Source organism: Ascaphus truei, chromosome 19 (genome assembly GCF_040206685.1).
Source record: "Ascaphus truei isolate aAscTru1 chromosome 19, aAscTru1.hap1, whole genome shotgun sequence".
NCBI classification, from domain to species: domain Eukaryota; kingdom Metazoa; phylum Chordata; class Amphibia; order Anura; family Ascaphidae; genus Ascaphus; species Ascaphus truei.
Genome location: NC_134501.1, coordinates 19,360,044 through 19,386,866, shown reverse-complemented (window position 1 = coordinate 19,386,866; position 26,823 = coordinate 19,360,044). Strand labels below are relative to the sequence as shown.

The 26,823-nt window shown below is 43.2% G+C and overlaps 1 long non-coding RNA gene across 1 annotated transcript; it reads right to left on the bottom strand.

Moving 5' to 3' along the window:
* Window positions 1–8,104: 8,104 nt before the first annotated feature.
* On the bottom strand, window positions 8,105–24,412 carry LOC142470230 (uncharacterized). The gene is made up of 3 exons (XR_012789242.1): window positions 24,312–24,412; window positions 10,680–10,811; window positions 8,105–9,149 (listed from the first exon to the last, which is right to left on the bottom strand). It is a non-coding gene; the product is annotated as an uncharacterized LOC142470230 (long non-coding RNA).
* Between the last annotated feature and the right edge of the window lie 2,411 nt (window positions 24,413–26,823).

Below are 26,823 nucleotides of genomic sequence, written 5' to 3'. Positions count from 1 at the left end.
CTACTTCCTAACCTACATAAGAAAATAATGTATCCTTTTTATTTTTGAAACTGTAAACCTTCTGAAAACTGGACACCTGTGTATTCCTCTTGGATAGGAGAGTCTTGTAGTCAAGGGCAGTGGTAGTATTGTTTTAATTTACTTTGAGACATAATTATGATCTAAAACATATTGATATCTGTAAATTTCCATCTTGAGAGCTTGGTAACAATAGTTTTGCCCCATGTGACCTCAGATAGAGAACAGTTAAAATTACTAAGTATATTGCATTACTGGCAAATTGCCAGTCACCAAATCAATACAGTATAATGCCCGTCTCTAGGCTTTCTCTTAAAAGTAATCTAAAATTCCCCAGAGTGTAATGTATTGGATTTTCATATAATATGGCTTATTTGTGACGCTCTCTTTTTCTTACTGTGTAAAAAGAATAGGCAGAAAATAGATTGGTTGAAAATCTTAGTAGTAGTTATAGAAATTGGCTGGAAATTGCATATTTCGCACTATACCTGCTGTTATTCTAAATAACAGAATCACATAATGTGATATAACCATTTCCGTCTTCATTTTGTGATGGCTGTTAGGGCTGAAACAGTCATAAGATCCTCCCTTCAAGAGGGGAACACTCAAATCAACTCCTTCGGTGCCAAAAAGGACAGAAATGCCCCCAAAAAACATTGAGTCAGGGGCGGCCAACTGCAGTCCTCAAGGGCCACCAACAGGTCAGGATTTAAGGATATCCCTGCTTCAGCACATGTGGCTAGACCTGCTGCTCATTCGATTGATTGATTGAGCCACCTGGGCTGAAGCAGGGATATTCTCAAAACCTGACCTGTTGGTAGCCCTTGAGGACTGGAGTTGCCCACCCACGCATTAAATGGCTTGATGTGAAAAACAACTTTTCTGACAGCCGTTAAGGAAACAGCCATCTTCATTGGAGATAATGTTTTAAAAAAACGGGGTCACCACTCCTGAAATTCTGCGGAATTGTAGAAACCATGAAAGACGAATGTCTGCAGATTCCACTTCATGCAACAAGGAAGCTGGGCCTGGAACTTTAACAAAACATTTTGAGAGTCAAACCATTAACAGAAACGCATACCCTTTATTTCATATTTATTTACAGCAAAACAGAAAGTGAATCCCTGCGCTTCTCCCATAGGGATAGCAATCAATGGGGAATATATATATATATATGTATGGTGTAAATACCTATAAGAAAAAAGGAGACTTTTGGTATACATCCTTTGATCAAATAATGCCAAGCCTGCTAACCACGTCAAGGTAAGTCTCTTTAGCAGGTCCCTACGCTAAATGCATACTAGTGTTATGTGAAATAAGCCCAGAAGGGGTTAAAATATCAAAGCATATGCTTGTATAAACTAGTGCAATTAAAAACTGGTATATACCAGTACAGATACTCACATGTAAGTGAAGTGGAATAAGGGGACCTTGCTAGGAGATTATATACCAGTTTTTAATTGCACTAGGTTATACAAGCATATGCTTTGATATTTTAACCCCTTCTGGGCTTATTTCACATAACACTAGTATGCATTTAGCGTAGGGACCTGCTAAAGAGACTTACCTTGACGTGGTTAGCAGGCTTGGCATTATTTGATCAAAGGATGTATACCAAAAGTCTCCTTTTTTCTTATAGGTATTTACACCATACATATATATATATATATTCCCCATTGATTGCTATCCCTATGGGAGAAGCGCAGGGATTCACTTTCTGTTTTGCACATTTGTATGGCCGTTTCCTTCACTAGCTGCATGCTCTTTACATGGAGAAGCGCAGTGATTATATTTGTTTTACAATATTTATTTACAGCCCCATGTGAAATCCTCATAAAAATTCTAAGTTGGGAATCAGATGGTGAGAATCAGATGGCGAGAATCACGGTGAGAGGGTGAGAATCACATGGTTAGAATCATGATGAGATGGTGATAATCAGATGGTGAGAATCCGATGGTGAGAATCAAATGGTGCGAATCACGGTGAAATGGTGAGAATCACGGTGAGATGGTGAGAATCACGGTGAGATGGTGAGAATCAGATGGTGAGAAATGCGGTGAGATTCAGATGGTGAGATGGTGAGAATCAGATGGTGAGAATCACGGTGAGATGGTGAGAATCACATGGTTAGAATCATGGTGAGATGGTGATAATCAGATGGTGAGAATCACAGTGAGATGGGGAGAATCCGATGGTGAGAATCAAATGGTGTGAATCACGGCGAGATTCAGATGATGAGAAATGCGGTGAGATTCAGATGGTGAGATGGTGAGAATCAGATGGTGAGAAATGCGGTGAGATGGTGAGAATCACGGTGAGATGGTGAGAATCAGATGGTGAGAATTAGATGGGGAGAATCATGGTGAGATGGTGAAAATCAGATGGTGAGAAATGCAGTGAGATGGTTAAAATCAGATAGTGAGAATCAGCCTAACTGGCTGAACAAGTGGTTGAGTGGTTAAGGCTAATCCATTGTATTAGAGGGAGAGGCAGGTATGGTAGTAAAGTTTGGTTTTATTTTAAATATATATATTGCCATGCTCAGTAGAACTCCTCTGTGAAACTTATATGCTTATATATATGTTGTGGGTATTTTGGAGGTTCAATATGAGCTTGTAGGTGTTCTGTATGTTTTATAATTCTTGTTCAGCTTGTCTTAGCTGATTGGAGGGTGGCAACCTCCTACCTAATTGAAGCTCACTCCCTCCCACATTTAAACGGTTAAAAGCTCACTCCATGGCATCTCCCACTCTCAGGGGAACTTGCCTGCTTACAGTGTGATTGTGACAAATCTATTACAGAGTGCTTTTCCTGGTAATGTACAGGTTAATAAAAGCTTCAATCAGACTTAGAACTTTTGCAACTAATTTTGACAGATTTATTATAAATCATTCTTCCTGGCAATGCACAGGTTATTAAGAATCTATATTAGTGTTAGGGACCCTTGAAACGTGGCCTGCCGTGCAGTTGGGTCAAGGGCTTACAACAATTTGGCCAAAATGTTAAACTAAAAGACCATTTTATTTATTAGTTATTTATACATGTATATTTAGGCACTGTACCGTATATAAGTTTTTCTGGATGTGCACTGAGCTTTGTCTGTGTTTTATGTTATGTCTCTGGTTTTAAATATATATATTGCCATACTCAGTAGCACTCCTCTGTGAAACTTATATGCTTATATATATGTTGTGGGTATTTTGGGGGTTCAATATGAGCTTGTAGGTGTTCTGTATGGTAGTAAAGCCCTAAACTTGCTGGAGAAGAGGTTGGTTCAACAAGCACCATTGCCTCCTCTTCCTATGGTGGGGCAAATCTCTTTAGCTTCTTATAACGACACAATCCATTATGTAGCAAGATTATGCACAGCTGGAACTTTGTTACTATGTATGACAGTCTGGAATGCATATGTGCAAGGAAGGGTGTAAACAAGGCGCTATGTCCTAAATATATCAAGTGACAAAATGTGATTTTTAAAGTGCAATATAATGACTCACAAGTGATAAAACCAATAAATCAAATGTAATACCCCCCTGCTACAACCCTCCGGTGGGGTTGTTTTCACTCTTCCCCAAATTGTAGAACTTGTATCACACGATCCAGGGGGAGCATAGGGGAAAAAACATAAAAATACTCTAAGTGCAGTGGTATGTACAGTGCTAGGAAAAAATCCTATTCAACTTGGCTCCTGTGTTATTCCTACTCACAAGAAGTTAGAAGTTTTCGGGCAATAGAAATCAGATAGGCAGATGAGAAGAGATCACTGGTCGCCGTAACTCAGGGGATGTACCTCAGCGGGAGAGGGAGAAGAACACACATAGCACAGATCTGGCGGCAATGACCTTTTATCAAAAACGAATAAAAATGAACACTTACAGTGTCTCAAAATTAAAACAGCATTTCTAGATTAAAAGCTAAGCGACGCGGCCTGGATAGAAACCCACGTCGTCTCTCACCACCGCCACCTCCGTATTCGGGCGGCACTGCGTCACTTCCGATTCAACTGACAGGTGAAACGCGTAGAGCTGTACCATCCACAACGTGACGCTGCTGTGGAAGAAGGTGCCCCTGTACTCCACGCATACACCTACGATCCGCTGTAACGCCGTGACCGGAAGTGACGACATCGTCCCGCGACCGGAAGTGACGCAGTGGCGCCCGCATACGGAGGTGGCGATCCGATCGGAGCTCCAGAGGGAGATGGTGTGGTGAGAGACGGCGTGGGTTTCTATCCAGGCCGCGTCGCTTAGCTTTTAAGCTAGAAATGCTGTTTTCATTTTGAGACACTGTAAGTGTGCATTTTTATTCGTTTTTGATAAAAGGTCACTGCCGCCAGATCTGTGCTATGTGTGTTCTTCTCCTTCTCTCGCTGAGGTACATCCCCTGAGTTACGGCGACCAGTGATCTCTTCTCATCTGCCTATCTGATTTCTATTGCCCGAAAACTTCTAACTTCTTGTGAGTAGGGATAACACAGGAGCCAAGTTGAATAGGATTTTTTCCTAGCACTGTATATACCACTGCACTTAGAGTATTTTTATGTTTTTTCCCCTATGCTCCCCCTGGATCGTGTGATACAAGTCTGGAATGCATTGCATATTAATTAAAGTGTTCTTGAGGCTCCCATTCTGTGAAACAAACTGGATTGACTTTATATTGCATCTGGCTCTGCCCCTCCATTACCTTCCATTATCACTTCCTCGTATCAATCCCTTCTAACCCTTCTTCATCCCATCTCTCCTTTGATCAAGATTCTCCTTCCCACTGGTTCCAGCAGTGGATTTATTCTCTAAGTATAGGATATGTCAATCTTGTGTCTCACCTGTTAGAAATAAGCTGTTGCCAGAAATGACATACAGTACCAGATGTGCTCAGCTTTGCTCTCCTTTCACGCCTGGTGCTGTTACAAGGCACCACTCTCCTTAACACTGTTGCTTTATGCACTTAAAGGTGAGACTTACTGTACTCCACAAACTGCAATGGAATAACGTATCCATTGAATCCTATTGAAACTAAGGTATGTTACACCACTGGTGCACATTGCACAAGTATTACCATCAGAAAATGTGTGAAATGCTGTATTAATGTATTATAACACCACCTGTACCAATATCGTATTTAGTTCTATTTGATACCTTAATCTTTATCTAATTGGTCCACTAAATCATGGTACATTATTCTTTTGCAATTTACATTACAGAGCAGTGCAGTATTACATAATGCTTGACTTATCCAGACATCTCTAACTTCCAGCCGTGTGTGTATTTGATGAGAGTTTATCTCATCATCCCTGTGGTAGGCTCTTAATACCATATTAATGATGTACAATCATGCTTTTCATGACCGTTTCTAACAAACTTTCATTAGGCAGGACATATAATTGTCATTAAAATGTTTACACATCTATAAGTTATTATTAAGCACAGAGTAAAAGGTCATCTGTAATCTTATAAGGCAGAAGAGTATGCTCGAGAGGTTTGTAACTAGATCAAGAAGTCATTTTCTGATTAATTAGATACCATGTTGGGGTAATATTGACAGAAACAGCACAACAAGGTCAGGAATCCAGACCACAGACAATTATTTCTAGCTAATGATCGTCCTTCAGGTAGAACAGCTCAAAGAATGTATAGACATGTATTGTGATCTACAAAAAGTCCTATTAATAGTAACTCTTAGAAACCAATGCCACCTTCAATAGCTAAGGCAGAGGTTCCCAACTCCATCCCTTAAACCCCCCCAACAGGTCAGGTTTTCAGGATATCCATGTTTCAGCACAGGTGGCTCAATCAGTGGCTCAGTTGGGTAACGGAATCCACGGAGTGTATTAGTAATAATTAAAAATTCACACGAATCACCCTTTTTGAGATTGATCCGCAGAAATCGTGGACCAAAGGAACCAGCCAATCCGCTGCAGATCCAAACTCCCCCTAAAAATTTGCACATCTCGACCCCCCTTATCTTTACTGGTTCTCTGATAAGGACAGGGTGGGATAATGGGAAAGAAAACACTTGATTGATAAACACTTCCCCATTCAGAGACCCCCTAAGAAATTCAACTGGCCGACTAGCTACGTGGGAATGCACCTTTATATACCTGTACTGTATATTATCTACATTAAGTCTTCTTATCTTTAATACCCATTATGTAGCATCAGTGCAAACTTAAAGGACGTGTCACTAATAACCTTCTTGCCAACCGGTTATTGACACGGGAGACCAGGCCATTTACACCTTTTTACCAGGATCATCCATTGAGCAAAACGAGGTAATGAAATAAATTGTACATTTATTCACAGGAAAAGGCAAACACACAATGTTACACAAGCTACAGCAAAAAGACCCACTTACTTGGGAATTGGGGCTGAAAGACTATTCTTTCCTAAGTGCAGGGGTTTATCAATCCAAAGCTTACCCTAAAAAGTCTTGGAACTGAAATCAACCTGCAGTTCCAAACACCTCAGCTCCCCTCTCTCCAAAGGGCTGGAATTCACTTGGTGCTTAGAATCTTAGAAAACTTGGAGAGAACTTTGAGAGACCTGGGAGAACACTGGAAAACACCTCTCTATCTAATGGGTGCAAGGGGTTATAATACCTCTAACTTTCATTCAAAAAATACTATCGCCCAATCCAAAGCGTGAGAAATTTCTCCGCCACCAATCAGAGGCAAGCTGGTAGACTCAACAGGGTTACCTGGAAATCTGAATGAACCAAGGGGCATGGGCAATTTGGCACCTCTGGCCTTGGTTCCCTCAATGGCACCTGCGGTGACAGGCTCCTGCCAGTCTGGTGGGACATATGGAAATGCAAAGGGCGTCCATTGATCTCAGGACGTGGATACTTGTTCTTCCCTCCTATCCAAATGGTCTTCACACCTCAGACACATCCTCTGTGGCTTTCATCTCCACCTTATGAGTAGACAAAGTGGCACCCAAGTTGGTAGCCCACTGGCTCACGCAGGACACTGGCTCTGAAAAGGCGGTGTGTCCATGGATGGTGTGTTCCTCTTTTGCTCACAAATGAGGTATTTTGGTGGTAAGAAAGGTTTCAGTTAAAGTTATCTGTTGTTGAAGCTTATAAAAGCTAAGCTTCAAGCAACAACAACTTGAGATGTGTATGTTCTAATCCCCTAGAAAAATATGCCTTCTAACCTGAATGAAAATGTATTTCAGCTCTGATTTCCAGCCAAGCATAACAAATGATACTGTGGAGCATTAAAGGAGGTTTCTAAATGTTTCTGTACATTTTTTGTTTTTCTCTGTTATTGAAAAGCTGGGTGAAAAGAATGTGGACTGAAAACCTTTCTTCTAGATAATTACAGTTTAGCCTCATAAATTGCAATGCTTTTTACTACTTAAGATGAGTAAAAAAAATAATGAAATATTGAACGTCATAGTTTCAAGCCGCTAATTTATAGTACTTCAATTTCCTGTGCTGTCTAGACGTTACAATTCCAGAACCAAGTGTTTATTTTCTGGCAAAGTCCACACAAATGTTTAAGTTTCACCAAAATAGCATAAGCTATCCCTCGCCTCAATTAAAGTTTAAAACTCAGAGCTTAGCAATCCTACCTTCTGATCCAATTCTGTACATATGCAAAGTATATTCCCATCACAGGAATTCCTGAATTCATTTCTAAACGGAAAATGGAAGGATTGGCTGTCTGCAAGTGGTCTGGTTTCACTAGAGATGTGGATTGTGATTTTATTTTTTAGATCATATTTTTTCCAGTGGAAACCTTAACAAAACCTTTTAACTCGTTCGAAACTGAATTGTAATAATCTATTAACTGTTTCAGGCCCGTAGGTAGAGCAGCCCTCCCAGTGCCGTGGTGTGAGTACTGGTAACGGTGACTAGGGTTGCCAGGTGCGAAGCGCTCGAAACACACAAACACCCCTCTCGCCTCTCTCAGCTCCATGCGGTTTCCTCCTCTGCTTGGCCCCACCCCCAGGCCCCTGACACATCCTCCTGATTGGCTGCTGCTGGGTAACTAATGCAGCCAATCACTATGGAGGAAGCTGCCCAGTCCCCTAGCAACAGCCCTGCTCTTTCACTGCTCTGGGAAATCCTGCACCCCCCGCCCCCCCCAAGCTGGTCAGGTCACTACATACAGAGAGGGAATACTGGTATATACATACATGCCAGAAAGGTAATGCTGGACACATACATGTACAGTATTATCTTTCATTTGTTACTGGACAGTGTCCAAATACAGGCCAGTCCAGTTCAATACTGGACACCTGGCAACCATAACTGTTGTCCGTGACCAAAAAATGGGCAAAAGGCTGATGTTTGCTGGACCTCCCACTGGTCACTAGCACACCTGCCCTTGTGACACTCCAGTGAACATCAAGAGGGCACATTCAGAGATTCAAAGTTGCACCATTATTTTGTTGTTACAAATCTAATATTAAACACACGACTCAGGCCATCCCTTAAGGTTGGAGGAAAGGAGATTTCACCAGCAACAAAGGAAAGGGTTCTTTACAGTAAGGGCAGTGACAATGTGGAACTCATTACTAATGGAGACTGTGATGACAGATACAATAGATATGTTCCAAAAAAAGGTTGAACATCTTTTAAGAAAGGAAAGGTATACAGGAATATACCAAATAAGTACACATGGGAAGGATGTTGATCCAGGGAGTAATCTGATTACCAACATTTGGAGTCAGGAAGGAATTTAGTTCTCCCTTTATGAGACAGCATTGGGTAATGTTTCATTGGGGATTTTCTGTGTGCCTTCCTCTGTATCAATATACTGTAAATACAAATATAGGATAAATATCTGTTGTCTACATTTAGCATAGGTTAAACTTGATGGACATATGTCTTTTTTCAATCTCATCTACTATGTCACTATGTCACTATGTCACTATGTCACTATGTCACTATGTCACTATGTCACTATGTCACTATGTCACTACATCGTGGCCTTTTTTGCCTGTTATTTAGGGGATGATCGTGATCTATACTGATCTCCCCCTTCCCTTCACGTCACCAGAACACCGGAAGAGATGACGTGATCCGTCCCCCCGATGCTGGAGGATCTGCAGTCCCGGTGGGGGCAGGACCCTCTGACACTGAAGTGGTGATACTCTTGATTTGTTTCCTTGTAACTTTTTTTCAATCTATAGAAGAAAACAAATGTGTCAGGCTGTTTGCAGAGGGAATTTCTTCACTGGTCCGTGTAAATCACTAGGACGATTGCAGCTTTCATGGAAACGTTTCCATGATCTTTGTGGCCAACAATATTTTCCTTGCAGCCCTCCTGCTAGCACGTAAATATATTTAGTGATGTACTGTAGTGCCAATGAGTATTCTAAAACAAATCTGGGGCAATCACCAAAAAGACCCAGGTACATGCTGGGTACATGCTGCAACATTTCCCTGATATTTCTGCAGACAGACTAATGGCCCATCGGATTAACAGCGGGGGTCCCTGGCAGTCCCATTCAAACTGAATGGGACTGCCAGGGGCCCCTGCTGTGTTAATCCGATGGGCCATTAGTCTCTGCAGAAATGTCACTGAAATGTTGCAGCATGTACCCAGCATGTACCTGGCTCTTGTTGGTGATAGCCCCAGAATTTCCAAGGCAACTTTTAGGCAAGTTTTAGAATACTCGTCGGCGCACCTGTAAATACACAAAACTAGGGATATATTTGTAAGTACGGCTCACTAATGTGTTATATTGTTTCATTTTACTGCGGTTTTCAGGTCATTGTGTTTGTGTTTGGATAGAGGAGGGGTGATCAACTCCTGTCCTCAAGGGCCACCATCAGGTCAGGTCATAAGAATTCCCCTGCTTCAGTACAGGTGGCTCAATCAGTGGCTCAGCATTCGACTGGAGGGTTCCATATGAAGGCTTCTCAAATCAGCTTCACGGCAGATCCACAGGAAGCAAGTTAGCATTCCATGTAAATACGGACTGTTTTTCCTACGCGTGTTCTCAAATATATACAGTGTTACAACAAAGTACAGGAGGGAAGCATATTTTGGAGAAAGAAGCGCTAGAACAAGAGGCCGTTCTCTGACGCCGGAGGGTGGCAGCTAAGGGAAGTGTGAGCACACAAAGGGTGGTTGATTCATGGAACAGTCTCCCGACAGAGGTGGTAGGGGCTAATACAGTAAGGAAATTTAGACATGCTTGGGATGGACATACGGCAAAATCCCAAATATGAAAGCCCCAAGGGTCAAATCGGGTCTGAGGTATTAGAGCAGAGAGGAAAATGGGCAGACTGGGGAATTGTTCTTATCCGCCGTCATTATTATTATTGTTTATTTGTGAAGCGCCAACATATTCCGTAGTGCGGTACAATGATGGTACAGATAATTACATACAAATAAGGACAAACGTGCACACACAGGTACAGAAGGCAATGAGGGCCCTGACCCTGGGAGCTTACAATCTACAAAACAGAGGTTTAATTTGCAATATGTTTGTGTACATGGCTGTGCATTTACATACGTGTTTCTTTTTACATAACAGTGGTGTACTCGACACTATACAAAATGAAATACACATAAGTAAACACAATAGAGGGAATCTCTGCCCAAGAGAGCTTGCACTCGACACCCACATAGGGTTAAAGTAATTAATTCCGTGCAATTTTCCAGACTGAGAAGAAGGGTTAAAAGTGCAGTAAAATGATCTACTAACCACATTTAACATCTTTTGCCAAAGATTCTCGATGTTGATTTGTGGGAGGAAAGTATTTGAGTTGGGTCTCGGCCAGACGAGTCTGCGCTTTACCAGGAAATGGCCACAGCTGAGTTGTATTAAAGAATTATCCTGAGTGCAAAGGGAACAATAATGCATTGTCAGATACACCTCTGCAAGAAGTGCAAGTACTGGTACAAGGAAGCAAGATAAGCCCAGAGATACGCGGAATATCGCCAGCATCGCATCTGGAAACGGGGGGGAAGCTCATTTCCAGAAAGGAGAGGTCTGGTTTTATTTAGTGTGTGACACCTCCAGGGAAAGCTTGGTTCTGCCTGTTAGCTGGGTTTTTGCAAACTGTTGTTTCAAGGTTGGGTTTCAATGCATGGAGATGAGGGAGAGGGAAAAACACCACACACCTATTCATATTGTCCTAGTGATTCATCCACTAAGGCACTCGCTCCCTCTTATACGAAAGGTCCCCAAGTTCAGCCCCCGAGAGAACACAAGCCAGGTTTCCCCTTAAAAGTTCTCTAATTAACCCCTTCCCTGCCAGAGGGGTCCACAACACTTTGCTTTGGAGGGGGAGCCCCTAATTATCCTTCCTCTAATTATCATTAGAACAACATATGTCGCCTTGATATTCTGGCCTTTTGGCATCACAACAAGTTTAATATATCCCCTTTTTCATAGTAGATTATCATCAGCGTTGCTATTTTTACTGACATTGTAACCCGTTAGCTGTTGGGGGGCCGTTCCTCTGTAAAGAGGGGTCCCCTCACTCCCTCTAACCTTGTTCCCAGTGTTTGGCTGATTTTGACATTTTTTGTTCTGCATTCATTTTTTTTTATTGACATCAAAAGAGCTCGTTTTGATTTTTTCCAACGTGTTTTTTTGTTCAGGAGATAGAAGCGTTCAAAATATTAAGTGGGCACGAGGTCAAAATGACATTTCCCCTAGACACAATTGCCGTCTAAAGGTTACCATGGTAACCCCGGACGCTAGCGGTTTAAAAAAAAAAATAAGCATGAATTTTTTAACACTAGAAAAAAATATTTTATATATATATATTTATATATATATATATATATATATATATATATATATATGCAAATGAGTATACAGTAATATTTCCATTATATATACACATACATACACACACACACTTTTCTGTGAAAAAAGTTGGGGAGACTGAGCTCATGCATGCACGGGTGGCTACTGTATTAATAGCTTACACAGTAGCCGCATAAAAAAGGTGGGGATACGGTGTATCCCCACGTACCCCCAGAAAAAAAGCCATATATATAATCATAATCATGTGATGCTCTGGGTGTGAGATACAAACATATGAGTTCAACTCCGGGGTTGTCAACTCCAGTCTTCGAGGGCCACTAACAGGTCAAGATTTCAGGATATCCCTGCTTCAGCACAGGTGGCTCAATCAATCGACTGGTCCACTGGTCGAGCCACCTGTGCTGAAACAGGGATACCGTGACCTGTCGGCGGCCCTGGACCACTGGAGTTACACACCCCTGAGTTCAACTCGCATAGGTTTCTGGGAGAATCGCGGACTGAAGTCTCAGCTAGTAAAAGTGGTCCTTTCATATAGGTGACACACCGGCTCCTAATCAATATGCTGGGAAGAAAGGGACCCCACAGCATATTAACCATTTCACTGCCAGCAATGGAGAAGCAATGTACTGTTCACCCCAATAAGGTTAGGGGGGGGGGAGGAGGAGGGCACAGGGATTGTGGGGGGCACAGGGGAGGGCAAATTCAAGATATTGTCAGATAGAATCATCGTGATTATTTTTTTTTTATAATGTGCCAACGTGTGCTGCAGCGCAGTACAATGGGAAGCACAGGAAACCTAACAATGCAACACAGCTACCCTCAGCTGTTTCCCAACATCCCACTTAGATTGTAAGCTCTCCGGGGCAGGGATTTCCTTTCCTATTGTCTGACTTGGCTGCGCTTATTGTATTATAATTCCCTGGACTGTATTGTCGTTGTAAAGCGCTGAGTACACTGTCGGGGCTATACGAATAAAGATATACATACAACAGGTCAGCAGGTCCCAGCACTGGGGCTTCCAACCTAAGGCTTCGACCCCAGTGCACCCTGCGGCACGTGCAAAGATTACAGCCGCGATCTGCAGTCTGCAGGGGAGCGTTGGGATGCACGGGGGGCGTGGCCATGGCGGGGAATATCTGCCCTTCCATTGGCTGCCCGCCGAGCACGTGACCGCGTCGCGGCAAGGGAAGAGAAAGTTCTTGTCTTCCCCGTCGACGCACGCGCCATCGTGAGAGGGGAGCGCACACAGAAGGAGCTACTGGGGCCTGCCCGACTAGAGGCGAGTGTCTGGTGCACGGCGCGCTCGCCGTCACCTGCGCCGCCGCCGTGACCACTGGGAACCCGGCCTAAGAGATGGAAAGTACGCTGTGCTGAGGATCTGTGTAATTGGAGCCGATCTCATTGTCTTACAAATCCAAGACATACATGTGTGAGCAATTAGCTCCCAGCACAAAGATGTATACACTGTATGTGGATGAAATATAAAATTAACTGCGCTGTGGATGGTGGATAAATGGCGATTCTAAGAGCGCTTTTACCAACAGAGCGAGGAGACCGGTTTGTTATAGCCATGGAAATCACTACTAAACTGCTGCCCCTTAAATATCAGCGACAGAAGACTTGATTTGGGACAGCAGTGGCCAAGTCCAGTCCTCAAGGGCCACCAACAGGTCAGGAAATCCCTGCTTCAGCGTAGGTGGCTCAGTCTTTGACTGTGCCACTGATTGAGCCACCTGTGCTGAAGCAGGGGTTTCCTGATCTGTTGGTGGCCCTTGAGGACTGGAGTCGGCCACCCCTGGTTTAGGACATGTCCGTATGGATTATCACAATATGTGGCATTCACCTCTGGCATAAAAAGTTTCTTTTGAGTGTATCACCATGGAAAATCAGACCTCTTCTCTTCTGCGTGTTCTCGAATTTAGTTTTGGTTTTTTTAATAGAACGTCTCCTGGGCTGTGAATCCTGAATTATTAATCCATATTTAGTTTTTCCTTGCCTTTTTCTCTGTATAGCTGACTTCGGGTAATCCCCCAGGCTGTTCTCAGACATGCAGGAAAAGGCTTCGTTTTCTTATGTGAATTATCTGCAACACTCGTCTTCCAGGGGTTTTTATTGTTAAAACTCCTAGTTTTGAAGCAGAAGGATTCTGGGGGTTTTATGAACTTAACTCCTCTTTCAGATGGACCTCAAGTATAGTGCTAACCCCCCCCCCCCTTTGCTGGAAGGATGTTTGTTGATTTAGGAAGGTGGCTGCTCACGCCTAATTTTAAAATAACAGTTATTACTTAGAGAAGAGCCATTTGCCACAGTAGAGGTTTGTATGTTGGTGTGTGAGGTTGCCTATTATTGGTGTGGGCCACGGGTAGCCAACTCCAGTCCTCAAAAGCCACCAACAGGTCAGGTTTTCAGGATACCCTGCTTCACAGTCAAAATAAAGGTTTTGGATTTTACCGCACTCCTTTTAGAAAATTGTAGTGGGTGTCCTTTTTCTTTGTAAGGTGCAGGCAGTTGAAGAGTGGCTGGGATCCCACTTCTGCCACCTAGTTAAACTTGAAACTGGATATCTTCTTGCAGCAAGGTTCTAATAAAGTCTGACACCAGACATTATAGTGTAATAAAGTGGTTTGCAAACGCAACCTGCAAATAAACAACTTTATTATACTATAATGTCTGGTGTCAGACTTTATTAGAACAGTGCGGCAAGAAGATATATCTTCTTTCAAGGATATCCCTGCTTCAGCACAAGTGGCTCAATCAGTTGGTCAGTCGTTGACTGGCCAACTGCAGTCCTCAAGGGCCACCAACAGATCAGGTTTTACAGATATCGCTGCTTCAGCACAGGTGGCTCAATCATTGAGCCACCTGTGCTGGAGCAGGGATATCCTGAACACCTGACCTATTGATAGCTCTTGAGGAATGGAGTTGGCTAACAACTATTATAGGGGTTTCTTACCCCAAACGGAACATGCGTACACAAAGAGCTGGAAGCAGCTGGAAGTATATAGTTAACATCAGTGTTGAGTTGTATTGCAGCAGGTTAATTATAAGAGGAAAAGTGGATCTCCTTGAACATGAACTGCTGTTTTATAAACAATCTCCCATATACTGTACAGCCTCCAGAGTTCTGCGTTCCGATTACAATGCTCTGCCCTGAACAAATGACTTAGGCACAAATTACAGGGGTCGTGGCAGGTGGATGCACATCAAGCAGGTTGGATAAAACCATGTACACCTGCAATTAATATCCTACGTCTGCATCAAGTGCAACTGGATTCTTTAACAGACCTAACAGTTTAATTAAAGTTGCAATGTTCCCACCCAAATTTACAGCTCAACACGTCAGGTGAGAGTGTGGCCAATTACGAGTACCACCATCAATTAAAGCTCCAGACCAAGCAATATCCTACTTGGGTTTTTTTTTAAATATGAGAAAATACTTGTAGCCCACAGGTGTGTGCAGTACCCGTAGTCACTCTAGAGCGTTGGAAAGAGGGCTACACATGTTTGCTGTATTATAATGTAACAAGCATTTTTTGTTTCTGTAGCAACCATTTACAAAGTCACATCCCCTTTCCCTTCTGAAACAGACTCGGGCACACCCCTTTCTGAGTCCTGCCCTCCCTCTAGCAGTGCACCAATTGTATCTAGTGACGGCCTGGTCACATGATCTTCGCCACAGAACTTTGCATCTTTGGTCCTCTTCTGCTCCACTGACAGCCATTTAGAGAACCCCCGAGACGAATCTTTGCTCGATCACAGGAGAACAGATTGATCGGCAACTTAGCTGATTACTTATTGTGTTTGTGTGGATTGTAGTGATGCACGTTAAGGGGGAATTTTTTTTGCTTTAAAATAATAAAATATAAGAATCTGCTGATTTACAGATGATTCTAGCTTTAACCCAGGGGTGTGCAAACCTTTCCTGGTGCGCACCCCTGCCTGCTCTCCTCAGCTCCTCACGCCCCCCCCTGCTCGGCTCCGGCGTCAAATGACGCGCGGGTCATGTGACATCACGTGACCCCCGCGGCGTCACTTGACGCTGGATTACCAGGACGACGCGTCGCTGGAAGGGAAGGTAAGTGTATTATAGAGGCCTCGCACGGTCCCCCCCGGTATTTAATTTAAATGCCTGGGGTGAGAGCGAGGGACCTCTATAACTGCCGCGCCCCCCCTGGGGGTTGCACCCCCCAGTTTGCGCACCGCTGCTTTAACCTGTTCACTGCCTACATTGTGAGGATTATTACGAGGGAGTGTCGCCATGACAGGGAGACTTTGTGTCCTCTTGCATTATCGTCATGTTTTATTTGCTTGCAGTCCCCTCTTCAGACTGGAATTAAAGCTCCATCTCATTCTAGCAGCCAGCACTGTTCTGTGGCAGGAAGCAGGGATATTTAAAGGGAGTTTAATAGTAGAGATGGGCACATTTCTCGCCCAAATTCTAATTTGCCGCAAAATGGCATTTGTTATAGTTAAAAAAATGGCACTACTGTATGTTTTTATAAAAAAAATGGAATATTTGAAAATGCAAAAATTATCAAAAGTTCGTAATTTGCCCCAAAAAAACAATTGTAAAAAAAATGAAAAAAAACCAATGGATTGAATTTGAACAAATTCACCCATCTCTATTTAGGAGGATGCCGCAGGAATAAAACCATTTATTTTTTAAGTACGATGGTGGTAAGATGTTAAAATGGATTAGATTAATTTTCATGTTTCAACTACATTACCTCCTGCTATAACTCCCAGTATCGATTACAGAGACGCTCTCTGACAAGTAGTGTGTATGACAAATGAATGTTTTTATAGGCCAGGCCTGTGGGAAAAATACAGATACACTCATGGGTTCTCTGTATCTTTGGGTTACCTTGTGGAGTGGAGGGTTGTTATCACTTTTTGTAACCCCCCCCCTCATAATCTTCCCAATCCGTGCTCGAGTTCAAACCCGGGGAGTCCAAAAATATGAAACAGCTGTCTGAGTGGGCCTGTTAGTTGTGTACTTCCTTGTGTCAGACCTAGTTGTACAACCTGTGTAGTGCATCTCTAGGGAATCCACATAAAAAGTAATCGGAAGCTAAAAGTGACGCCAAGTATACTCATTTGCATGTCACTACGCAGAATCCGCGCCTGCATCTTATCCACTCTGTGACTTGACTTAACGGGGTGAATGCAACAGGTTTGGGATCCACATATAGCTCACGGGTTCTCTTTGTCCTGTCCCGGTAGAATTGATGTCTGGGATGGACTGGGAAAGCAGTTGGTTACTCTGGATGCCACTGGGGATCAATCCATCATGACAACTGAATCCTGCAAATAAGCTTTGCTGTCTGCCTTGGTCCCTTCCTCCACAACAGGCTTCATCCTAAACCAACAGCATTTCTGCCATTGACTAAACAAAGTCTGACTGAAGATCAATGAGAACTCCAGAAGTAAGTCTAAAATCTTAGCTGCACTGGTCTCTGGGGCTGGGAGAATTATTGAGAAGGAAACCAGAATCTGAGAGATTTGTTTTTTTGGGGGGGGTTTTCCTGAGACAAACATCTCAATGCTACTTGAAAATGGGCATAAAAACGTAACTAACTTGTGATGTTGTCAACGTTATTTTGTGCCCAGGACACGCTTGAAAATGAGTGGTAACTCTCAGTGTGTTTTTATACTTGTAAAATATATTAGAAGTAAAAAAAAAAAAAAAGAAGAAAATATAGAACAATGATGCCACCGGTCAGACACGTTGTAGGCCAAACATTGGTGGTGGCGGTTAATGCTGATCTATTAATGCGCCGATAGGTGAGGGCAGACGTTTAGCATTCGGGGGTAGGAAGCTTGAAATAATGGAAAACAAATTGAAAACCCCTGTGCTACTTTCCAAACGGACTTGCAGTTTATTAGTGGAATGTAAAAATTTTAATCCTCAATGTTGCTTAACGAAGGATCGTCTTTTCATCAAAAACTGGACTGAGCCTGCGGATCACATCAAGGTGAGCTCCATTTTAGCAGGAGAGGGTGGTACGTGTTTGTGACTGATATACAGGGCCGCAGACAGCTGGTCCGAGTCCTAGGTTCCGGGTCCCCTGTCCCCGCACCGCCGGGTCGGCTAAGGCACTTGTGCAATCACAATCCCTCCTTTATTTTGCCAAGGGAATTTTATTTCTGTTTTAATTGCCCTGAATAATACATACTTATTTATACATATTAACCCTTCAGACCCTTTCACATATTTCACATGTGATCTTGTTGTTCAGTCCACGCTCGTTGCCTTTCCTTGTGATAGTGACAGATGTTCAGCCCACAAGACAATGACATATTACGTTTTATTGTAAGTAACTGTTAAAATGACGTATACAAAGAAGTAGTTAGCAGGCTCACATCCTATTTTTTTTTTGATCAAAAGATGCAACTAAATGACTCTGTATGCTAATTTGGGTATGCAACGTATATTTTAATGAGTTAAATTAGCATATTACCCAGGAGACACTCCCCCCCACTTTAGTGCATCTGGCCTTTAGGACCCAAAAATGATAATCTCACTAGTAAATTGCAAGCCAATTTGCAAAGAAGTACAGCGTTTGTGTTGATGCTTTCCGTGCTGTACAGCCAATTCTCTTTCCCTAGCAGCACTCCTAAGGCATTGTAAGATATATAGTGTTACTGGTACATTTTGATATATGGGTAGGTCTGAGCTCACCTAATTCTGTTTTTCTAAATAGGTTGAAATAACGGACAGAATAGCAACATCTAGTGTTTTTCACAAACCATAAAATCCTATCTTTGAAGATAAGAGACCGACGGGCAGATTCGAAGGACAATGCTCAGAACGTGAATTCAAATGTGAAGAAAGAGAACGCATATCAATTCTGAATATAACATAGCATCTGCTTCAGTCCCATTTGGTCACATTCGCTACATTACTATTCATGTTTAAAATGCGACTTCTGTCAGGTGTTACATAGTTACATAGTTACATAGCAGATGACGATGAAAATAAAAGACATACGCCCATCAAGTTCAACCTAAGCTAAATTTAGACGGCAGATACATTATCCTATATTTGTATTTGCAGTATATTTATGCAGAGGAAGATGTACAAAAAAAAAACCCAGTGAAATGTGTGGTGCTGGCTCTGTCATTACTTACAAAGACCAAAGCTTCGCTTTATCTTTTTCTTTAACCTTTCAATATTTAATAATGTTCTTAAACTGATTATGATTTGAAAACGAGATATACAGCTAGTTGAGAAACAGTCACATGTAATCGTCTGAATCAATCATCATTAGGTAATTGAGACAATAGATATATCAATGGCACTGTTAGCTGGGCTGCCAGATAAAAATACCCCACGAAGAATATAACCTAAATTCACATTATTCCTTAATGTTCTGTCTCTGGTTCTCAAGCTAAGAATACAGGTTGATTGCAGGACTGACAGCTCAAGGGCAGTGTGCTCAGTTGGCAGGGATTGCTTTGATTCTGTCAGCGTATGTAGACACATCACTTTCATTTAAAACGGGTGCACTCCAAAGTTTCAATCTTCCCTCATAGCATCTACATCATTTACAAAAGGCAACAGTCAGCAGTACAGATACCCACAGCATTGCCTGGGAACACAGGCATATGAGCCTTACATTTGTATGGATAGCTGCTCATTCACAGAACCTTTTCCATATTGCCTCTGTGTCCCATGTCTGGGAGTGGAGGGGAGACGCGGCTCGTGTTCATATGCGAGGTTGGGATCTCTCGGCGCCATATTACCTTGAGGATTGTACAGTAGAGTTAGTACTAGAATAGAAAGGGATGATAAACTCCTTATTGTCTTTCACCTCCACTTTTTTCTCTCCCTTTAATATGTGCATCAATACAATCCACACAATGTTAAGTAATTAGCCAAGTTGTCAATCGATCCGTTCTCCTGTGATCGATCGGTGAAGGTTTGGCACGGGGGTTCACTAAATGGCTGGGAGTGCAGCAGAAGAGTGCCAAAGATGCAAAGTTCCGTGGGGAAGATCATGTGACCAGGCCGTCACTAGATACAGTTCGTGCACTGCTAGAGAGAGGGCAGGGCTCAAAAAGGGGTGTGCCAGAGCCTGTTTCAGAAGAGGAAGGGGATGTGCCTTTGTAAATGGTTGCTACAGAAACAAAAAATGCTTGTTACATTATAATACAGCAAACATGTGTAGCCCTCTTTCCTACGCTCTAGAGTGACTAGGGGTACTGCACACACCTGTGGGCTCCAGGAAATCTGAGCCTCCGCTAACTGGGAGCCTGGGGTAATAGTTATCTTATCGGCAGCGCCTCCACTTACCCAGGATCCCCATTGCGTAAGATCCCCCTGGGTAAGAACAATAGTAACACACATATGATTGGAACTGTTTACTGAAACATACTGATAAACCCTTATTGCGTAATCATGGCAAGAACACATATAACACATCAATTAACTTATACTATAACACTAGTGGCTCGGCCACTCTCATAAGGAGAAATGTCACTGTCCCGTCACCGCGTGCCCCCACACCGTGTCCATGTGCTGTAATATGTATATAGGCTCAGTCCTTTGGGCACTCCACTTAGTGTCCCCAAAGAGTGTTCCCTAAGGCGGGATCAGCGCCTGATGACCGGTGTTGGTGCACTTTAGTAAATACCTTACGGTCACTGCGGTGACCGGTAACAACTTCAAAAAGGATCTGTCGAGCCAGCGCGGTCTCTCCGACTTCCCGATGCTCAGCAGCCTGGTCCCAGACGACTAGCAGCAACCTCAGCCCCGCAACCTTTGTCCCTATCTGCTGTACAGTAAGGGCTGATGTCGCTATCACTACAGGGCATCCCTGCAGCAAGACAATCTACTGTGATTCAGGGAATATCCTGGGGCCTATGGGGAAGATCTAACCTATGCAGGTGGGTCACGGACCCCCCTGCACCCACACTACCTCTTCCCTTGCTCCTCCGGTGCCCTCTGGCTAGCGTGGTCTCTCCCCCACGCTTCCCTTTCCTGCCTCCCGCGAATCCGGCCCTCCCATTCGCTCCCTGGCGTCAGGTGACTTCGCTAATGCGCCTGGGAGTTGTAGTTACTGGCTGAGCCGCTATCTTATTGGCCAGCCATTCGCGGGCTTGCACTGCGCATGCGCGACCTCTCTCTGCTCTGACAGTGCCCCTTACTATTGCGCAACAACATGGCGGTGCCCTATGCTGTCGGGCCGCCGCGGAACCTTCCAACACTCCCCCTGGAGATGCGCTGCAGCAAAGGGAAAGCAAACTAACACATCCCTACACATGTCATTCATAGTTGTTTTTAAAGAAAAAAATGCTATATGTATTTTCTCATAGTACAGAACTGATTTATTAAAACAAACACACATGAAGGATATTGCTTGAACTGCTGCTTTAAGTGCACATACTAAATTTCCAGGCCCATATTTACAAAGCAGTGTTCTGATGTAAGAAACCTTCCAGGGCTGGAATATCCCTTTACAGTCCACTGGCTTGAATGTGCTGTAGGGAGTCCTATGGTAGTTGCTCATGGGATGATGTCCTACAACTCGCAAATATTTTTGGGACAGTCGCCTGCTTTGGTCTGGTCTGTGTAAAAGCCCAAACTGGATCAGAAAAAACTGCCGCCCACACACAAGGCCAGTTAAAATCACCCAAACTGTTTTCTTTTAACCAATATACAGCAGATTATGTTTGTACACCGCCCGTCTCCCACATATTCCCGTCTCCCATACACTAGTCCGAACTGAGCCTACCTGAAATCTGGGTGCTTTTATGTCAACATTTCATGGCTTTGCAAACAGCTTTTTTTCCCCTAAACTACCCCCCCCCCCAGTAATGCCTTTAAATTAACCACCAGTGGTGTCAATGTAACAACTGTAACGAGTTGTTATTTTGCCAATTTCATATTTCCAGACAATGCCACTAGGTATATGCAGTCTGCGGGGATTTGGTGTAACTTGTGACTGTTTCCTAAATGCAAATCACAGATAATTTCCCGAATCCCGATCTCCAGTAAATTATTTGCAAGAAGCAAGAGGTACTCACCACCCCCTCTTCAAACTTCCCCTCCCCCTCTTCCAACTCCCCCTCCCCCCTCTTCAAACTCCCCCTCCCCCAACGCATTATCAACACTTTCCACAGCCGTTTTCAGCCCGCTCGGCAAGTTTGTTTGCCAGGTGCTGGTATCTTGGGAGGGGGTCCTCTGGATGTTGGGGAAAGGGATCAACTTTGGGGACCCCTGGCCCAGTGCCTCCTGTCTGTGGCATAAGCTCATGTAGTAAAGGTGTTTTGTCAACTTCCCCTGAGGTTACTAATATCGAGGTGCAGAGCGGTGATATATTTAGGGTATAAGTGTTCAGTGTCAGAACAACACTGGATTCTGACATAAAAAGCTGAGACAAGAAGCTTATAGTGTTTATTAGGCAAAGCAATAAGAGCCTTTTCCCTACTGAATATGGCCGTACGAAAGGTGCTGGGGAAATGGCACCGCACACGTCTCTGATAACCTGCTGTATATAGACTTGTACCCAGACGGTTTGAACTGAAAAGGTTATTGGAGTGTTTCCCCCGGGGAGATCTCCGCCGAGCGCAGTTCCATGGGACGCGTATAAAGATTCTTTGTCTATTTATAACCGCGTTTCCCCCTGAGCAGATGCAGCCAACATAAATGCGTCAGATTTGGGTCTTAAAGGGGCAGTGCAGTAAAAAAAAAAAGGAAATTGGTACATCAGAAGTATTGGTATATTCGGCTCAGTAGATTTATTCTTAACCGGTTGCGTGCCGGAGCAGGTTAGGCACATCGCGATCACTGATGCCGGAAACCGAAGAGACCCCATGATGCAGCATAAGGGGGGACCTGTAGCCTTTGACTGAGCCACTTGTGCTGAAGCAGGGATATCCTGAAAAACGGAGCCCTTGTTGGCCCTGGAGGTCTGTTGCTGGCCACCCTTGATGCAGTGGATACCTCATGGGCCACTGCAGGGGTTAAAGTCCCTGTGAAAGATGAGCATCCTTGGCATTTCTCCAGGGACAGTGGATCCAGGCCTGCCAGCTGCTTGTGTTTTATTTGCCTAATGATGGCTTCGTCATTAATTTGCAAACACAGAGTACAGTTTGGAGGACTGACCAGTCCGATTACCGGCAGACATTCGATAACGATGGTAAAAACTACCTAACGCTTTTTGTTACTGTGGAAATGTTGACCGTTTAAAGAAAATGATTAGTTGAAACTTGTCCAATAATTCAAGAAAATTCTCAATCTGCTCCGTATACTGTAATCTGCTCAACAGGCCACTGCCATTCACCTTAGGAGAAATCTAACACTAGCATCATATTAAATATGGAAAACAAGGAACATATTCTGCGCTCGTACCAATTGGGCTAAAATATACAAGGGATTTTTTTTTACATTTAGAACCTAAGGCTGAGCTCAGACAGAAGGCGATGCGCCGTGTGCGCGCACGTCTGTCTGAAATTTGGGTTGTGCGGTGGGAGTTTTCAAACGGAAAACTTCACCGGCGGCAAAGCTCAGCGTTGTCGCTGCGACATTTTGCCGGCACAATCCCAAATTTAAATTTGGGGCTACAGTCGCGTGACGCGAGCTGGTTCAGCCAGTAAAGGCGAACCAGCTCCGTGACGCGTTCGTTATATGCCCCCGCCATGCCCCCAAATGCCGCGATCTGGCTCCTGCTGTTTGAGCACAGATCACTGGGCTGCAGGAGCGAGCGGCGGGGGCGCGAACGCTAGCAAGCTGCCGTAGCAGCCTACGTAGAGTAATTTGGTTGCATATTTTGATCAAAACATGATTCAAGTCTCCCAACCTCGTCAATGTAACCTCCGTTTAACAGGAACCTACACGGAATATATGTAATTTCTTATTGTCCTGTGGACTAAACTTTGTGAAGTATGTTAAAGTGTCCTGAAGGGGTTAAATAAATGAAGCATATGCTTCTTTGTGATTTAGTGCAGTTAAAAGTTGGCCAAAGCCAGTAACAATGTTCCCTTATTATTAAAGTAAAGAGTGGGCGTACAAATACCCTTGTGTGACATATTAATACTTACACATCTCTTCTTTCTGTCAGCCATAAACCCTCACCTAATCTTCATAAAAAATATGCCTTGCACTATTCTGTGTGTGTATGTGTGTATGTGTATCATAAAATATATATATATATATATATATATATATATATATATAAAATTATTTTTCTTCACCAGAAAGTGGTTGATATGATTCCATTTATTTAATTAAAAGACATGCTCTATTATTTTGTATTATTATTATTATTATTATCAGGAAATTACAAAATGGTCAAATGTGTATCTATAAATCAGAGTAGTAATATAAAATAAAAATGTAATAGAGTGATAAACATACGCTTGGCTTGTTCTGAGGCATCTGGGGGAAGCCATCTTGGGTTGGTGATATCTTTTATGAGACAGACAGCTTCCAGTTTATTGAGAGCCTCCGTGAAAACCTCTTTGTTCTGCTTCTGGAACACCACCGTCTTTCAAACTTTAAAGAGGAATGTTTTAAAAAAACGATATCACAATGACTAGGACATTTACGCTCACCTTGAGCAGCATTCATAAATATGAGATGCATATTTCTACGGCCCACGGGTTGGTGTCTCTGGAGCCTGCAGGACCATGTCAGCAGCCGGGTAATCAAGCACATTCTCACTATTGTTATGGATGCCAGATTCTGCTGATAACCAAACAAAAGGCTTTCACAGCTCAGCAGACTTTCAGTAACAGTCAGATTTGATTTTCTAATTGTGTGGCTATCGGGAGCTTGAATTTCTTGCCTGGAATTTATATTGTGATGTGTTATCGTTCGCTCTAGGCCTCTGTAATACAATTACATTGATTCATATAAATGCACTACTGGAATCAGCGTCAGGATTTCCAGAATGAGCAGCATCGTCGGAAGCAACAACGCGGGCAGTTAACTCCTTAATGCAGGAGGTTCTCAACGCCAGTCCTCAAGACACCCCCGCCCCCCCGCTAACAGGTCAGGTTTTAAGGATATCCCTGCTTCCTCACAGGTGGCTCAATCAGTGGAGCAATCTTTGATTGTATTGTATGTCTTTATTTATATAGCGCCATTAATGTACATAGCGCTTCACAGTAGCACTACACGGGGTAATCAAATAAATAACAGATAATATAAATAACAGGTAATTGTAATAAGTGCTTAAGACATAAATGTAACATAATGGAAGAGGAGTCCCATGCCCCGAGGAGCGTACAATCCAATTGACTGTGTCACTTGTGCTGAAGCAGGGACTTATTGAACCACCTGTGCTGAAGCAATAATATCCTTAATACCTGACCTGCTGACCTGCTGGGGGGGAGGGAGGTGTTGAGAACTGGCGTTAAGAACCCCTGTCTTTAGGAGATAAATGAGATATTCAATCAACATATTATGATGAGGGGAAGGGTTAATTTTAAAAGTCATGCTAAGATTAATTTTGAAGCTCTAGACTGGCAGGTTCTGAGTCCAAAACAAACAGCACAGCATTGTGGGTCAAACATTTAAGAATGTTTTTTTATTTTATTATTATTATCAAAAATGGATCTTTTAGAAATGGCCACCATTTTGAATTTGCCAACAAGAAACTCTTGATTTCGGCAACTTTGAATCCATACAGTATTTCTTGCTCTGACGGGTGTGGCACTATTATCAGCCGCTGACTAAAGCAGTATGGGTTCTTTTCTGACATTAATTGCTGCTTTCAGGCATAAATGTGAAAAATTGTATCTAATTTTAGACTTAAATGGTGTTTTGCATATGTGAGCAGCCACTTAATTTAATTGGCATTACAATTTTAGGTAGGTATTGCATATCGCTGCTCCCTTCTGCGTGGAGTTGCTAGTAAATGTGTGAATCATTTGATACATTGTGTACGGACAAAACAATGTCTGTCTTACAATATGATCTGGTGTCTGTTTATTAACAGACAGGAAGAGGAAATGAAAATGGTAAGAAAGGTAAAACGCCGAATAGTGGCAGATCCATAAGTACTGTAATCACATTTTTCGATGATGCACAGTAAAATACATTATTCGTATAATTACCCAAATCCAAGCACGTTTGTGTAAATTATACATAAATACAGCAGGTTCTAGTTCTGTGAATTACGCATGTATTTTGAAACAGACGAGCGAAAGAAGTGCGCCAGAGGTTATTAAAAATATAAAACATGTAATGAAAAATAAATGTCTGTCACTTACAATAAGGTAAAGTAAAGATGTGCGCGTGACCATCCTAGAGATATCGCAATGTCGGAAGATTCAGCCGGTGAATAGGGTTGTCGGACGGCTTCTCCAAAAACACTGGACACAATGGTGGAAGGTGCGAGGCACTCGAGACACACGCTCAAGACACACACAATCGACACACCTCTCCGCTCCATGTGGTTTCCTCCTCTCCTTGGTCCCGCCCCCAAGCTCCTGACACCACCTACTAATCGGCTGCATTACCTAACAGCAGCCAAATCAGGATGGAGGAAGCTGCCCAGCCCCCTAGCAACAGTCCTGCTCTCTCCCTGCTCAGGGAAATCCCGTGGCTCCCCAAGTCGGTCAGGTCACTATGTCCAGAGAGGTAATACTGGTATACACATACAGTACTTGTCCAGTATTACCTCTATTTTCTATTTTTTACTGGACAGTGTCCCCAAACAGAGGACAGTCCGGTTCAATACTGGACACCTGTCAACCCTACCCGGCGGCGGTGAACAAGTGCGATACGGAACAATGGTGATCTCTTCCAACAAGTGTTTGTCTCTCGGTGTAGCCATGTGACAAGGTGATTGTAGTAAACCCAGCGGGCTTCATCAGGATGATTACTAATGGCCGTCCTCAAAGCTAATATGTACCCATATGTGAGGCAATTTAAAACTTTTACGGACCTCCCAAAGTACACGTGTTTTAAGGTCTGCTTTTTGGGGGGGCACGAGAGCAGCCAGGTGGAACATCTGCATATTGGGAAGACGCTGGAAGGAAGAAGTCGATAAGCGGGGATTCGCCCGGTAGGACTTTCCTGGATCTTGCAGTGTTTGTGAAAATGATGCCTATATTTCCC